A 10,823-nucleotide genomic window follows, 5' to 3' on the forward strand; every position below is an offset into this window, starting at 1 on the left:
CCTCTGTACACATTGCCTTCCCCTGAGTCACTTAGTACCTTCTCGGTTATCAGATTTGCTGTTGCCATGTTGCAGTGCTTGTGTTCAAGTAAAACCCTTATTTTACTTCATAATGGTCCCAAAGTCCAAGACTTGTGACACTGGTAATTTGGATGTGCCAAAGAGAAGCCACCAGTCCTCCCTTTAAGTGAAAATGTGAAAGCTCTTGACTTAATAAGGAAAGGAAAAAAGTCGTATACTGAAGTTGCTAAGATCTATGGTAAAATCAAATCTTCTATCCAGGCAATTGTGAAGGAGGAAAAAGAAATTCGTGCTAGTGTTGCTGTTGCAACTGAAACTGTAAAAGTTACAGCTATGGTACATGCTGGGTGTTTAGTTAAGATGGAAAAGGCACTAAATGTGTGGGTGGAAGACATGAATAGAAAACATGTTCTGATAACAACTTGTTGCACGAGAAAGCACTGAGCATCTGTGAAGACTTCAGCAAGCAAGAAATGAGTGACACCAAGCCGCTTACTACAAGTAAGGGCTGGTTACACCAATTCAGGAACACAGAAGGTTAAAAGGCTATGGCTACATCACAATGCTTACATCATTCACTTCCTGTCATCTCATCACAGAGGCATTGCAACATCTCCCATCACAAGAAGAGTGAGTACAGTACAATGTGATATTTTGAGAGAGAGAGACCACATTCACATAACTTTTATTATGAAATATTGTGATAGTTGTTCTATTTTATTATTATTGTTGTTAATCTCTTCCTATTCCTAATTTATAATTTAAACTTTGTCATAGGTGTGTTTATATAAGGAAAAAAACATAGTGTTTATAGGATTCGGTACTATCTATGGTTTCAGGTATTGTAAAGTATCCTCGCAGATAAGGGGGACTACTGTTCATACAAGGAAATATTATTCAGCCTTAAAAAGAAATGATACATGCTACAATATGGATGAAGATTGAAGATACTATGCTAAGTGAAGTAAGCCAGATACAAAAGGACAAATACTGTGTGATTCCACTTATATGTGATACCTAGAATAGTCAAATTTATAGAGTTAGAAAATAGTGTAATTGTTGCCAGAGCTCGGGGGAGGAAGGAGTGGCGTGTTATTGTTTAATGAATATGGAGTTTCAGTTTGGAAAGATGAGAAAGTTATGGAGATGAAGCGCGATGGGGGTTGCACAGCAATGTCAATGTACTTACTGCCACGGACCTATATACCTTAAAATGTTTAAAGTAGTAAATTTAACTTCACCACAAGAAGAATACAAAATTAATAATAAAAATTAGTGACTAAAGTGAATATCTTTTTAGAACAAGAAAATGATTTATAATAAATCAAATATTTTACAAAGTTAAATATCAAAAATATCACAAAATAAAAAAAAATTTATATTCAGCCACCGCCAGACACAATTCTCTAATAGTTTTTATCTATATTTAAATCTCATGATTCTGAATTATCTCTTCATATGACAAAAATTTTATATTATTTTCTGTAGAGAGAATAGAAAGATATTTCAGTCTTATTTCAAGCATGGTTGATTAAAATTTGTGTTTGTTCTTATTAATACTGGGATTCATAAAACTTCACACACATTTGAAGTACTGCTATAGGTTTGTGTCTTAATACACAGGATTCTTTAATTTTGCACTATATTCATCAAAAAAATTTTGTAACGTATTATGTGGTTTTAATTGTACATAAGACATTATCAGATACATTCCTGAGAGAACCTGTCTTAACTAGGTTTTCTGGTCAAATTCTAAAAAGGAATTCTCTGCTTACAGTTTTACACATTGGATGGTTGAAATTTTTTTCCCTGGATTTGCTCTGCCTCTGTGCATTTCACCATCTGTTTCTCTTCAATAACCTACAAATTTCTGAACCTGGGAGCCATTAAGAAGCACACTTTCAGTTTTCGATGTGACTTCTGGCCCTGCATATTTGTTTTGGCATGGTGGGTGCTACCCTGAATGGCTAGCAATAAATTATCAATATACAGAAATGACTGATACCCACATAAATATGTCCCACTAAAGCCAAACTAAAATTATTCTCAATTCAACATCCTCCCTTTTGGTCTCAAAAATGCCCGCAGCCTCTCCAACAACACCTGATACAGGAAATATGATGCCGAACAGTTGTAGTAAAATGATAATGGGGTTGACTGATTGTGGTTAAATATCTTTTGCAAATTTTATATAAAACATTTCTTGTGCCCTTCTGGGATCTTGGAAGTAAATCAAGCCAATGAATGGTCTTGCAGCTTAAGCATCATTATTTTTACAATATTGCCCCCTCTGCCTAAGTCTGTCTCACTCTAACATGTTTGCTTCTCTCCACTGTGCTATTCCACCTTAGATAATTGTAAAACATTAAGATAAGGGCAATGAGAGAAACCTAATTAGACAGTAAGGACACATTAAGGAAAGACACATAAAACAACCTGGAAGGAAGGCTAGGGAGGGAAGAACTCACCTATCTCATGCTGGCCTGTCCTGGCATTGCACTGTTTTATTTTATGTATTTTGTTACCCCTTTCAGAAAAGTAACAGCACAGCTCTGCCCAACTAGCACATCTAATGCTGTGTCCCACCCACCTGCCCTACACTGACCAGTGGTGCCATAAAAGTCCTGTTTTTTTCCTTTTCTTTTGAAAAAAAAAGTTAGAACAAATAGAAACCTTCGAACAAATGTTGGCATGATAGAAACAAGGAATAAAATACATAGAAACATCCCAAGGGAAGATCTACATGCTCTAAATGAGTTTGTGTCTCTTGGAGAGGAATAAAATCCAGAGCACAGAAGATGTTCAGATAAGATGGATGAAACTCAGAATAACTCGAGGTGCAGCGAAGACTCAGGCAGAACAACTATATCCTGGCATGTGCTATCCCAAATTTCAAAACTAGAACGGTGGATGTAGGTGAGTTATAGATCATGAGCTTGATGCAAATGTAGGTAATATTCTAAGATACAGTATTCAGTAGATAGTGTTAATCACGTAAGGAATAGTCAATAAAATGACAATAGGATTATTGATATTGAACTGGGTATAAAACATGTAAAAAGCAAGTTGACTCCAATCAGGCAATAAAGACATTAAATTCAGTCGAGTAGTAAATAATATCCTGTAGAGGGAATTTTACCTATCAAATTACACAATTATAAGCTATAAAAGAAGCCGGGCATGGTGGCTCATGCCTTTAATCCCAGTACTTTGGAAGGTCCAGGCTGGCAGATTGCTTGAGGTCAGGAGTTCTGGACCAGCCTGGCCAACATGGTGAAACCCCTTCTCTACTAAAAATACAAAAATTGGCCGGGCATGGTGACTCATACTTGTAATCCCAGCTACTTGGGAGGCTGGGACACAAGAATTGCTTGAACCGGAGGGCAGAGGTTGTAGTGAGCAGAGATCACGCCACTACACTCCAGCCTGGGTGACAGAGTGAGATTCTGTCTCAAAAAAACAAAAAAGTTGTAAAAGAGGTAACTTTAAAAATTGGGTAAGGGGGCTGGGCGTGGTGGCTCACGACTGTAATCCCAGCACTTTGGGAAGCTGAGGCGGGCAGATCATCAGAGGTCAAGAGATAGAAACCATCCTGGCCAACATGGTGAAACCCTGTCTCTACTAAAAATATAAAAACTAGCCGAGTGTGGTGGCACACACCTGTAGTCCCAGCTACTCGGGAGACTGAGGCAAGAGAATCACTTGAACCCGGGAGGCAGAGGTTGCAGTGAGCCGAGATCGCACCACTGCACTCCAGCCTGCCTACAGAGTGAGACACTGTCTCAAAAATAAATAAATAAATAAAACAATAAATAAATAAAACTAGGTAAAGGTACACATGATATACCAGACTGCATGAACCGGTGTGAGTTTGGAAAGCTCTGTTACCTCAAGGAGATGTCCAGCAGATTGTGGTACCTAATTAGGTCCCTGCCCCTCTCTCAAATTCTTTAACTGACACTTCAATCCCAGACTTGATTCTCTGATACAGTATCCTTGGCCCAGTCAGATCATACATCTGTCTATTCTCTTTATTTGCATAAGTGGCTTTAAAATACTGGGAGAAGAAAGAAATAACTATAAGAATGTTGAAGTTAGTCAAATCTACAATATTAACATATTTGTATTAACTTTAGAAATTTAATAATTTAATCATTGGGATAACCTATGATAGATTGTTAAGTTGCTTGAAGCATTTGATAGAACCTGATAATATTAGAAAATCAGTTATATGAACCGTATAATTTTAATTTTAAAGTACAAGAGCATTTTCTTCAGTCTATATGCAGTGTTTGAATGTTTAAGAGAACATAACTTACTACTGCATACATTTGATTTATTACTTTTACTGGAATTGCTTTAATTATTAGAACCCCCTCCCTCCTTTTTTAAACTTGCAAGATGTATAAAAGATACTAATGTGTCAGGCATTTGAAATGTTTGCGAGATTCAGGCAGACTAAATTTGTAATTGATATAATATATGATATTTAAAAGAACTTAATTAACCAAATCTATCAATTGCATTAATTGTTTAGGGGAATTAACCTCAAATTGAAGATTAGTCATGGAATAAGTTTAAATGGTAATTTATATTGGCCGGGCGCAGTGGCTCATGCCTGTAATCCCAGCCCTATGGCAGGCTGAGGAGGGCAGATCACCTGAGGTCAGGAGTTCGAAACCAGCCTTGCAAACATAGTGAAACCCCCTCTCTACTAAAAATACAATAATTAGCCAGGTGTGGTGGCACACGCCTGTAATCCCAGCTACTTGGGAGGCTGAGGCAGGAGAATCATTTGAACCCAGGAGGCAGAGGTTGTAGTTAGCAGAGATGGTGCCACTGCACTCTAGTATAGGCGGCCAAGTGAGACTTTGTCTCAAAAAAAAAAAAAAAAAAAAAAAGAGAGGCCAGAATATTATATTATCCTTTTCAAATTTCCAGATTTCCAGAGATCTGCTTGATAAATATAGAAGGTTTAGAAAAACTATAAGGGTTTTTTAAACTTTGCAGCTTTCATTCATTGAATAGTAATTAAGATGTAGGTAGGACTGTGTTTTATAAGATTTAAAGATTCTTTCGGCAGTCAGACAAAACACTTCAATGCTTAGCCAGATGAAAGGCAGAAGTCTTTGTTACTTACACTTCCGAATGAGAGAAGGCTGCCACAGAGGACCACGCAGGGGGTTGCACTTGAGGACTGGATACCACAAGCTGGAGGGGGAAAGGGCAGCTTATGTATAGCAAAAAGGGTGGGGTTAGCTAGGTTGAATAATTTTGAAAATTTGCACAATTTTGGCAGGCTTTGGGGCATGGGCGCTGTCTTTAATTATCTGATGTCTGGCCCTGTGGTGATTAGAGTGGGTACATAGTGGCCCCAGAGTGTGAGAACCTGATAAGGGAAGTGGTTGGGGTGTGGATTTAATCGGCTGCTCAAGAAAGGAAACTGACCAGCCTCTAGCCGAGGCCTCAAAACTAGGTCAAGACAGCACCATAATCAATAAAAATACCATATATGAAATGTATTTAGTCACTGATTCCTTTCTATCTTGATGTTGATTTTGAACTCAATTATTTGGGGTATTTGAGTGGCCTGAACAGTAGAGGAGACTTCTACAGAATAGGGCCTGAGTTGCACTAAACAGCATGGAAAACATTTTATTATGACAGTAACAAGGAAGAAACCAAGTAGAAATGTGACAAGTCCCGGAAGGCTGACTTGTAACCAGGCTCCCATTTGTTTGGTGTTGGCCAGGAGAATACATCAGTCTTGGCAAGGGCCTTTAGTCATATTTTGACTGAATTTCAGAGTGCGTTAAACATGTAAGGCATGTTTTCTTTAGGATGATGGTTTTGTGATCCAGGCTTTCTGTTAGTGACCTCTTGATTGGTGGTGTTAACCCACCTACAACAAGAAGCTCTAATAATGTTACAAGCACCTCTTTGACTAGTTAATATATAATCAAGGACAAATTTACTGTCAAAAAACATTTTTGCCAAAGCTCCCCAGCCTAGCAGGACTAATATTTGCTGTAATTTAGAAATATGATATACTAGAGTTTTGGACATTTGTAGGGTAGCATCAATTATTTTTGACTGTTGGACTAAAGCAATGGTCCTTGTGGCCATCGCAGTGAGTCCTAGAGCAGGGGTGAGTCCCAGTATTATAGGTACGAATGTGGCACATCAGTGACGTTTGGCTGGATGGGGAAAGAATAATTAACATTTATATGAATAGGAATGCCAAGAGAGGTCAGAATGCATCTCATGGCTTCCAGTTTCAGGGTAATGGAAGGGCAAAGTAGAGGGGATAAGCACCTTTGTTGGTTGGGACACAATATAGTTTTGTGGCATTACCTTTAGACTGGAAAACTGTACCTTGATTTAGGTAAAGGGAAATTACTAAAGAATGGGACTGGAGGAAGACAGTGGCTTTTGTTGGGCATATGGTGAGAGTATGCAGTTGTTCATTGGGTAGCCCACCTGTGGTACGTATTGACAAAACACAAGTGCAGTTGCCACTTGCCATGAGGGGGCACCCCAATACAGGAGAAGGGGCCGTTTGGAAGTGGTTTTAATTTCTCAATATTTTTCATCTCTGGAGCAATTATCAGTTGGGTAAATGTGTGGTGTAGGATATGTGGAAGCAGGCTGATGAGTTACAGATAGTCACTGCAGAAGAGTCTACTTCAGTCAAATGTGTTTGTATTTTGGATGCCCGTATAAATATCAGAGAAACTGGGGCAGTGGATTTGAATTTTACTCATGTAGTCTTTTAGAGGGCAAGAGGTGAAGATGCTGTTAGGACAGAAGAGATGGGGGTGGGAGTAGGGATACAGACAATGAGAAAGGGAAGGGAAAGACGATGGAACGGAGTGAATGGTTTGACAGTGGGAGACCAGCAGATGCTCCTTTTACTCCTAGGAGAGCACACAGGGTGGATACTTCAGTTAGATAACCCTTTAGGCAGGAGAAGTGGGTGGGATTAGCAGGAAACCGAATCTTAGAAGCATTAAGGAGGCACTGGACTTGGGCTCATAAGGGCTTAGCCTGGTATAGAGTGGAATTACAATCAAAGGGTGCAGAACTTACAGTTTTATAGGTGTCTGTAAAGTCTGAAAAGTCCTTCCAGTTTTGTGGGTCTCGCTTTTTAAAACAGAAGTCAGCGGTGTAACTAGCCACTGGAAAACCAAGAGCCTCTGGTCTCCTATGAATGGCAAGACATTCCATGTGCCAGTGTAGTTGGCACTGCCCATAGTTGGTTGGGAGACGGGGGCATGCCATCTTTAACGGCGTGGTCTTGAGCTAGGGCAGTGTGGGACTAGGGTATCCTTCCCACATGGATACCCACTAGGGTTGATGTGGGTCATATTTTTGTGGCTCTATGGTGTTATAATGAGGCTGAGTCATTCGTAGAATTTGAATACAATGTTGGGTCCTGGGAGCTTTATTTGCTTGTCTTTTAAGTCAAAGGCTTTGTGGGTGCACCGCTAGCAAAGATGCTGGCATCCAGGATTCTGCTATAATTGGACCAAAGTGCCAGAATCTGAATGGTACAATCAAAGTCTCAATTAAAGGCAGCTAAATGTCCCTACAAAGGACAGGATCTTGTTCCTTTTTACAGTGGCATAGTATTCCATGGTGTATATGTACCACATTTTCTCTATCCAGTCTGTCATTGATGGGCATTTGGGTTGATTCCATGTCTCTGTTATTGTGAATAGTGCTGCAATGAACATACATATGCATGTATCTTTATAATAGAATGATTTATATCCTTTTAGGTACATACCCAGTAATGAGATTGCTGTGTCAAATGCTATTTCTGGTTCTAGGTCTTTAATGAATCACTACAATGTCTTCCACAATGGTGGAACTAATTTACATTCTCACCAACAGTGTAAAAGCACTCCTATTTCTCCATAGCCTTGCCGGCATCTGTTGTTTCTTGACTTTTTAATAATTACCATTCTGACAGGTGTGAGATCATACCTCATTGTGGTTTTAATGTGCATTTCTGTAATGATCAGTGATGTTGAGCTGTTTTCACATGTTTCTTGGCCACATAAATGTCTTCTTTTGAGAAGTGTTTGTTAGTGGCATTTGCCCACTTTTTAATGGGGTTGTTCATTTTTTTTTCTTATAAATTTGTTTAAGTTCCTTGAAGATTCTGGATATTAGACCTTTGTCAGATAGACAGATTGCAAAAATTTTCTCCCACTCTGTAGGTTGCCTGTTTGCTCTAATGATAGTTCCTTTTGCTGTGCAGAAGCTCTTTAATTAGATCCCATTTGTCAACTTTTGCTTTTGTTGTAATTGCTTTTGACATTTTTGTCATGAAATCTTTGCCTATGCCTATGTTATGAATGGTATTGCCTGGATTTTCTTCCAGGGTTATTTTTTATTTTATTATTTATTTATTTATTTATTTATTTATTACTTTTGGGTTTTGCATTTAAGTCTTTAATCCATCTTGAGTTAATTTTTGTGTAAGATGTGAAGAAGGGGTTCAGTTTCAATTTTCTGCATATGGCTAGCCAGTTCTCCCAGCAACACTTACTAAATAAGGAATCCTTTCCCCATTACTTGTTTTTGTCAGGTTTGTCAAAGATCAGATGGCTATAGATGTGCAGTCTTATTTCTGAGATCTCTGTTCTATTCCATTGGTCTATGTGTCTGGTTTTGTACCAGTATCATGCTGTTTTGGTTACTGTAAACTTGTAGTATAGTTTGAAGTAGGGTAATGTAATGCCTCCAGCTTTGTTCTTTTTGCTTAGGATTGTCTTGGCTATATGGGCTCTTTTTTGGTTCCACATTAATTTTAAAGTATTTTTTTTCTAGTTCTGTGAAGAAAGTCAATGGTAGCTTGATGAGGATAGCATTAAATCTATAAATTACTTTGGGTCTTTTGGCCATTTTCACGATATTGATTCTTCCTATCCATGAGCATGGAATGTTTTTCCATTTGTTTGTGTCCTCTCTGGTTTCATTGAGCAGTGATTTTTAGTTCTCCTTGAAGAGGTCCTTCACTTTCCTTGTTAGTTGTATTCCTAGGTATTTTATTCTCTTTGCAGCAATTATGAATGGGAGTTCATTCATGATTTGACTCTCTGCTTGTCTGCCATTGGTGTATAAGAATACTTGTGATTTTTGCACATTGATTTTGTATCCTGGAACTCAAAGTCATTATCCTCAGCAAACTAATACTGGAACAGAAAACCAAACACCTCATGTTCTCACTTATAAGTGGGAGCTGAACAATGAGAACACGTGGACACAGGGAGGGGAACAACACACACTGGGGCTGCTCTTGGGGTGATGGCAGGAGGAGGGAGAGCATCAGGATAAGTAGCTAATGGATGTGGGGCTTAATACCTAGGTGATGGGTTGATAGGTGCAGCAAACCACCATGGCACTGGTTTACCTATGTAACAAACCTGCACATCCTGCACCTGTATCCCAGAACTTAAAAGAAAATAAAATTAATAAAAATAAAGGTAGCTGAATATAAAAGCTCTCAACAGTCCCTGTTTTTTCTAGACGTGTGAAGAGAGGGGTTCTGCTGTACATGGGTTTTAAATCATATGGCCTGATTGGAGTGCATATGGTTACTAGGGTGTCAGGTTGTTTGCCAATTAATATATCTATGGCTGGGGCTGGAACTCCAGTATTAGTCTGTAGGAACCCCTCCAATTTAACCAATTTCTATGTTCCTTTATAGTTCCTTTATCGTAATTGGTTAAATTGGTCAAGTTGACAATGAGACCTGGGCGCCATTTCTGTATTGTGGGAGAACCCAACCAACACTTTCCTCCACAAGAGTTTACCTGAAACACTTGGATAAACAGGATTCTGCCCCACATAATAAAAAAGAAACACTGCTGCCAAAGAAGTTACAGACTCCTGGAATAGGCTTCTGCCAAACACCGGCTATGAGCAGAAGCATGGGGAATGCAGACCCTGCAAAGTGCAGCTCAAGTGGCTCATCACTCCTAATGGTCTATGGTGGGCCCCAGCTGTACTAGTATATAGCTTTGGAGTTTAGCCAGTCAGCACTGCTCATTTTTAACGTTCCAATACAGGAATGTGGATAAGGAGAGACTTGGCAAGCACCGGCAGCACAGCAGCACCAGCTGCAGTGCAGCTCACCGACAGGCAGCAGTTGCATCCCTAGTTGTGCTGGTGTAGGTCTGGAGCCAATGAGTAAGCCAAGAGCAGACCCTCACACCCTGCACCCTGTCCCCACAAGGAGCTACCCAAGAGTCCACAATCATGGCCACACCTTCCTGCTCACAGCACCAATTGTTTATAAGATCTGAAGACTTTTGATGGGGGACACTTATAGGAGTTGAATCGGGGACTGAGTGAGTAACTGCAAGCTATTGGGGGCAGCTTACATATGGCGCACAGGTTGGGGCTAGCTCAGTTTCATAGGCTCTCTGTGGATTGGATGATTTAAATAATTTTGGTGGGCCCTGGGGCTTAGGGACTGTCCCTGGTTGTTTGGTGCTAGGTCTCAGGGCAGATTAGGGCAGATGTGAGTGTGAGAGCATGATAAGGAAAGTCTTCAAGGTGTGGACTTAATCAGCTGCTGGAGAAAGGGGATTTATCAGCCTTTAGCCAGAGTCTCAAACTGGGTCAAGACAGCACAATTTCAAAAACAAACAAACAAACAAAAACAATAAAAAATAAAAGAAAACACTATAATGTAGACTAAGAGACTCTTTCTGTGCATAAATACCCTCATAAACATTACAAACCAAAAGATGGAGGTAATCACCGAGAGCCAGCATTGGTTCACTAAG

At 39.5% G+C, this 10,823-nt stretch overlaps 1 protein-coding gene across 3 annotated transcripts in view; it reads right to left on the reverse strand.

Moving 5' to 3' along the window:
- CA1 (carbonic anhydrase 1) overlaps positions 1–5,270 on the reverse strand; it is a 52,556-nt gene extending 47,286 nt beyond the window's left edge. The window contains exon 1 of one of the 3 annotated variants that reach the window (XM_008001002.3): positions 5,162–5,270. The gene's annotated coding sequence lies outside the window, so the exon portion shown is untranslated. The remainder of the gene's footprint in view (positions 1–5,161) is intronic. The other 2 variants (XM_008001003.3, XM_038000329.2) reach the window with 2 other exon arrangements.
- Between the last annotated feature and the right edge of the window lie 5,553 nt (positions 5,271–10,823).

The sequence above is a fragment of the Chlorocebus sabaeus genome, chromosome 8 (genome assembly GCF_047675955.1).
Source record: "Chlorocebus sabaeus isolate Y175 chromosome 8, mChlSab1.0.hap1, whole genome shotgun sequence".
Taxonomy (NCBI): Eukaryota; Metazoa; Chordata; class Mammalia; order Primates; family Cercopithecidae; genus Chlorocebus; species Chlorocebus sabaeus.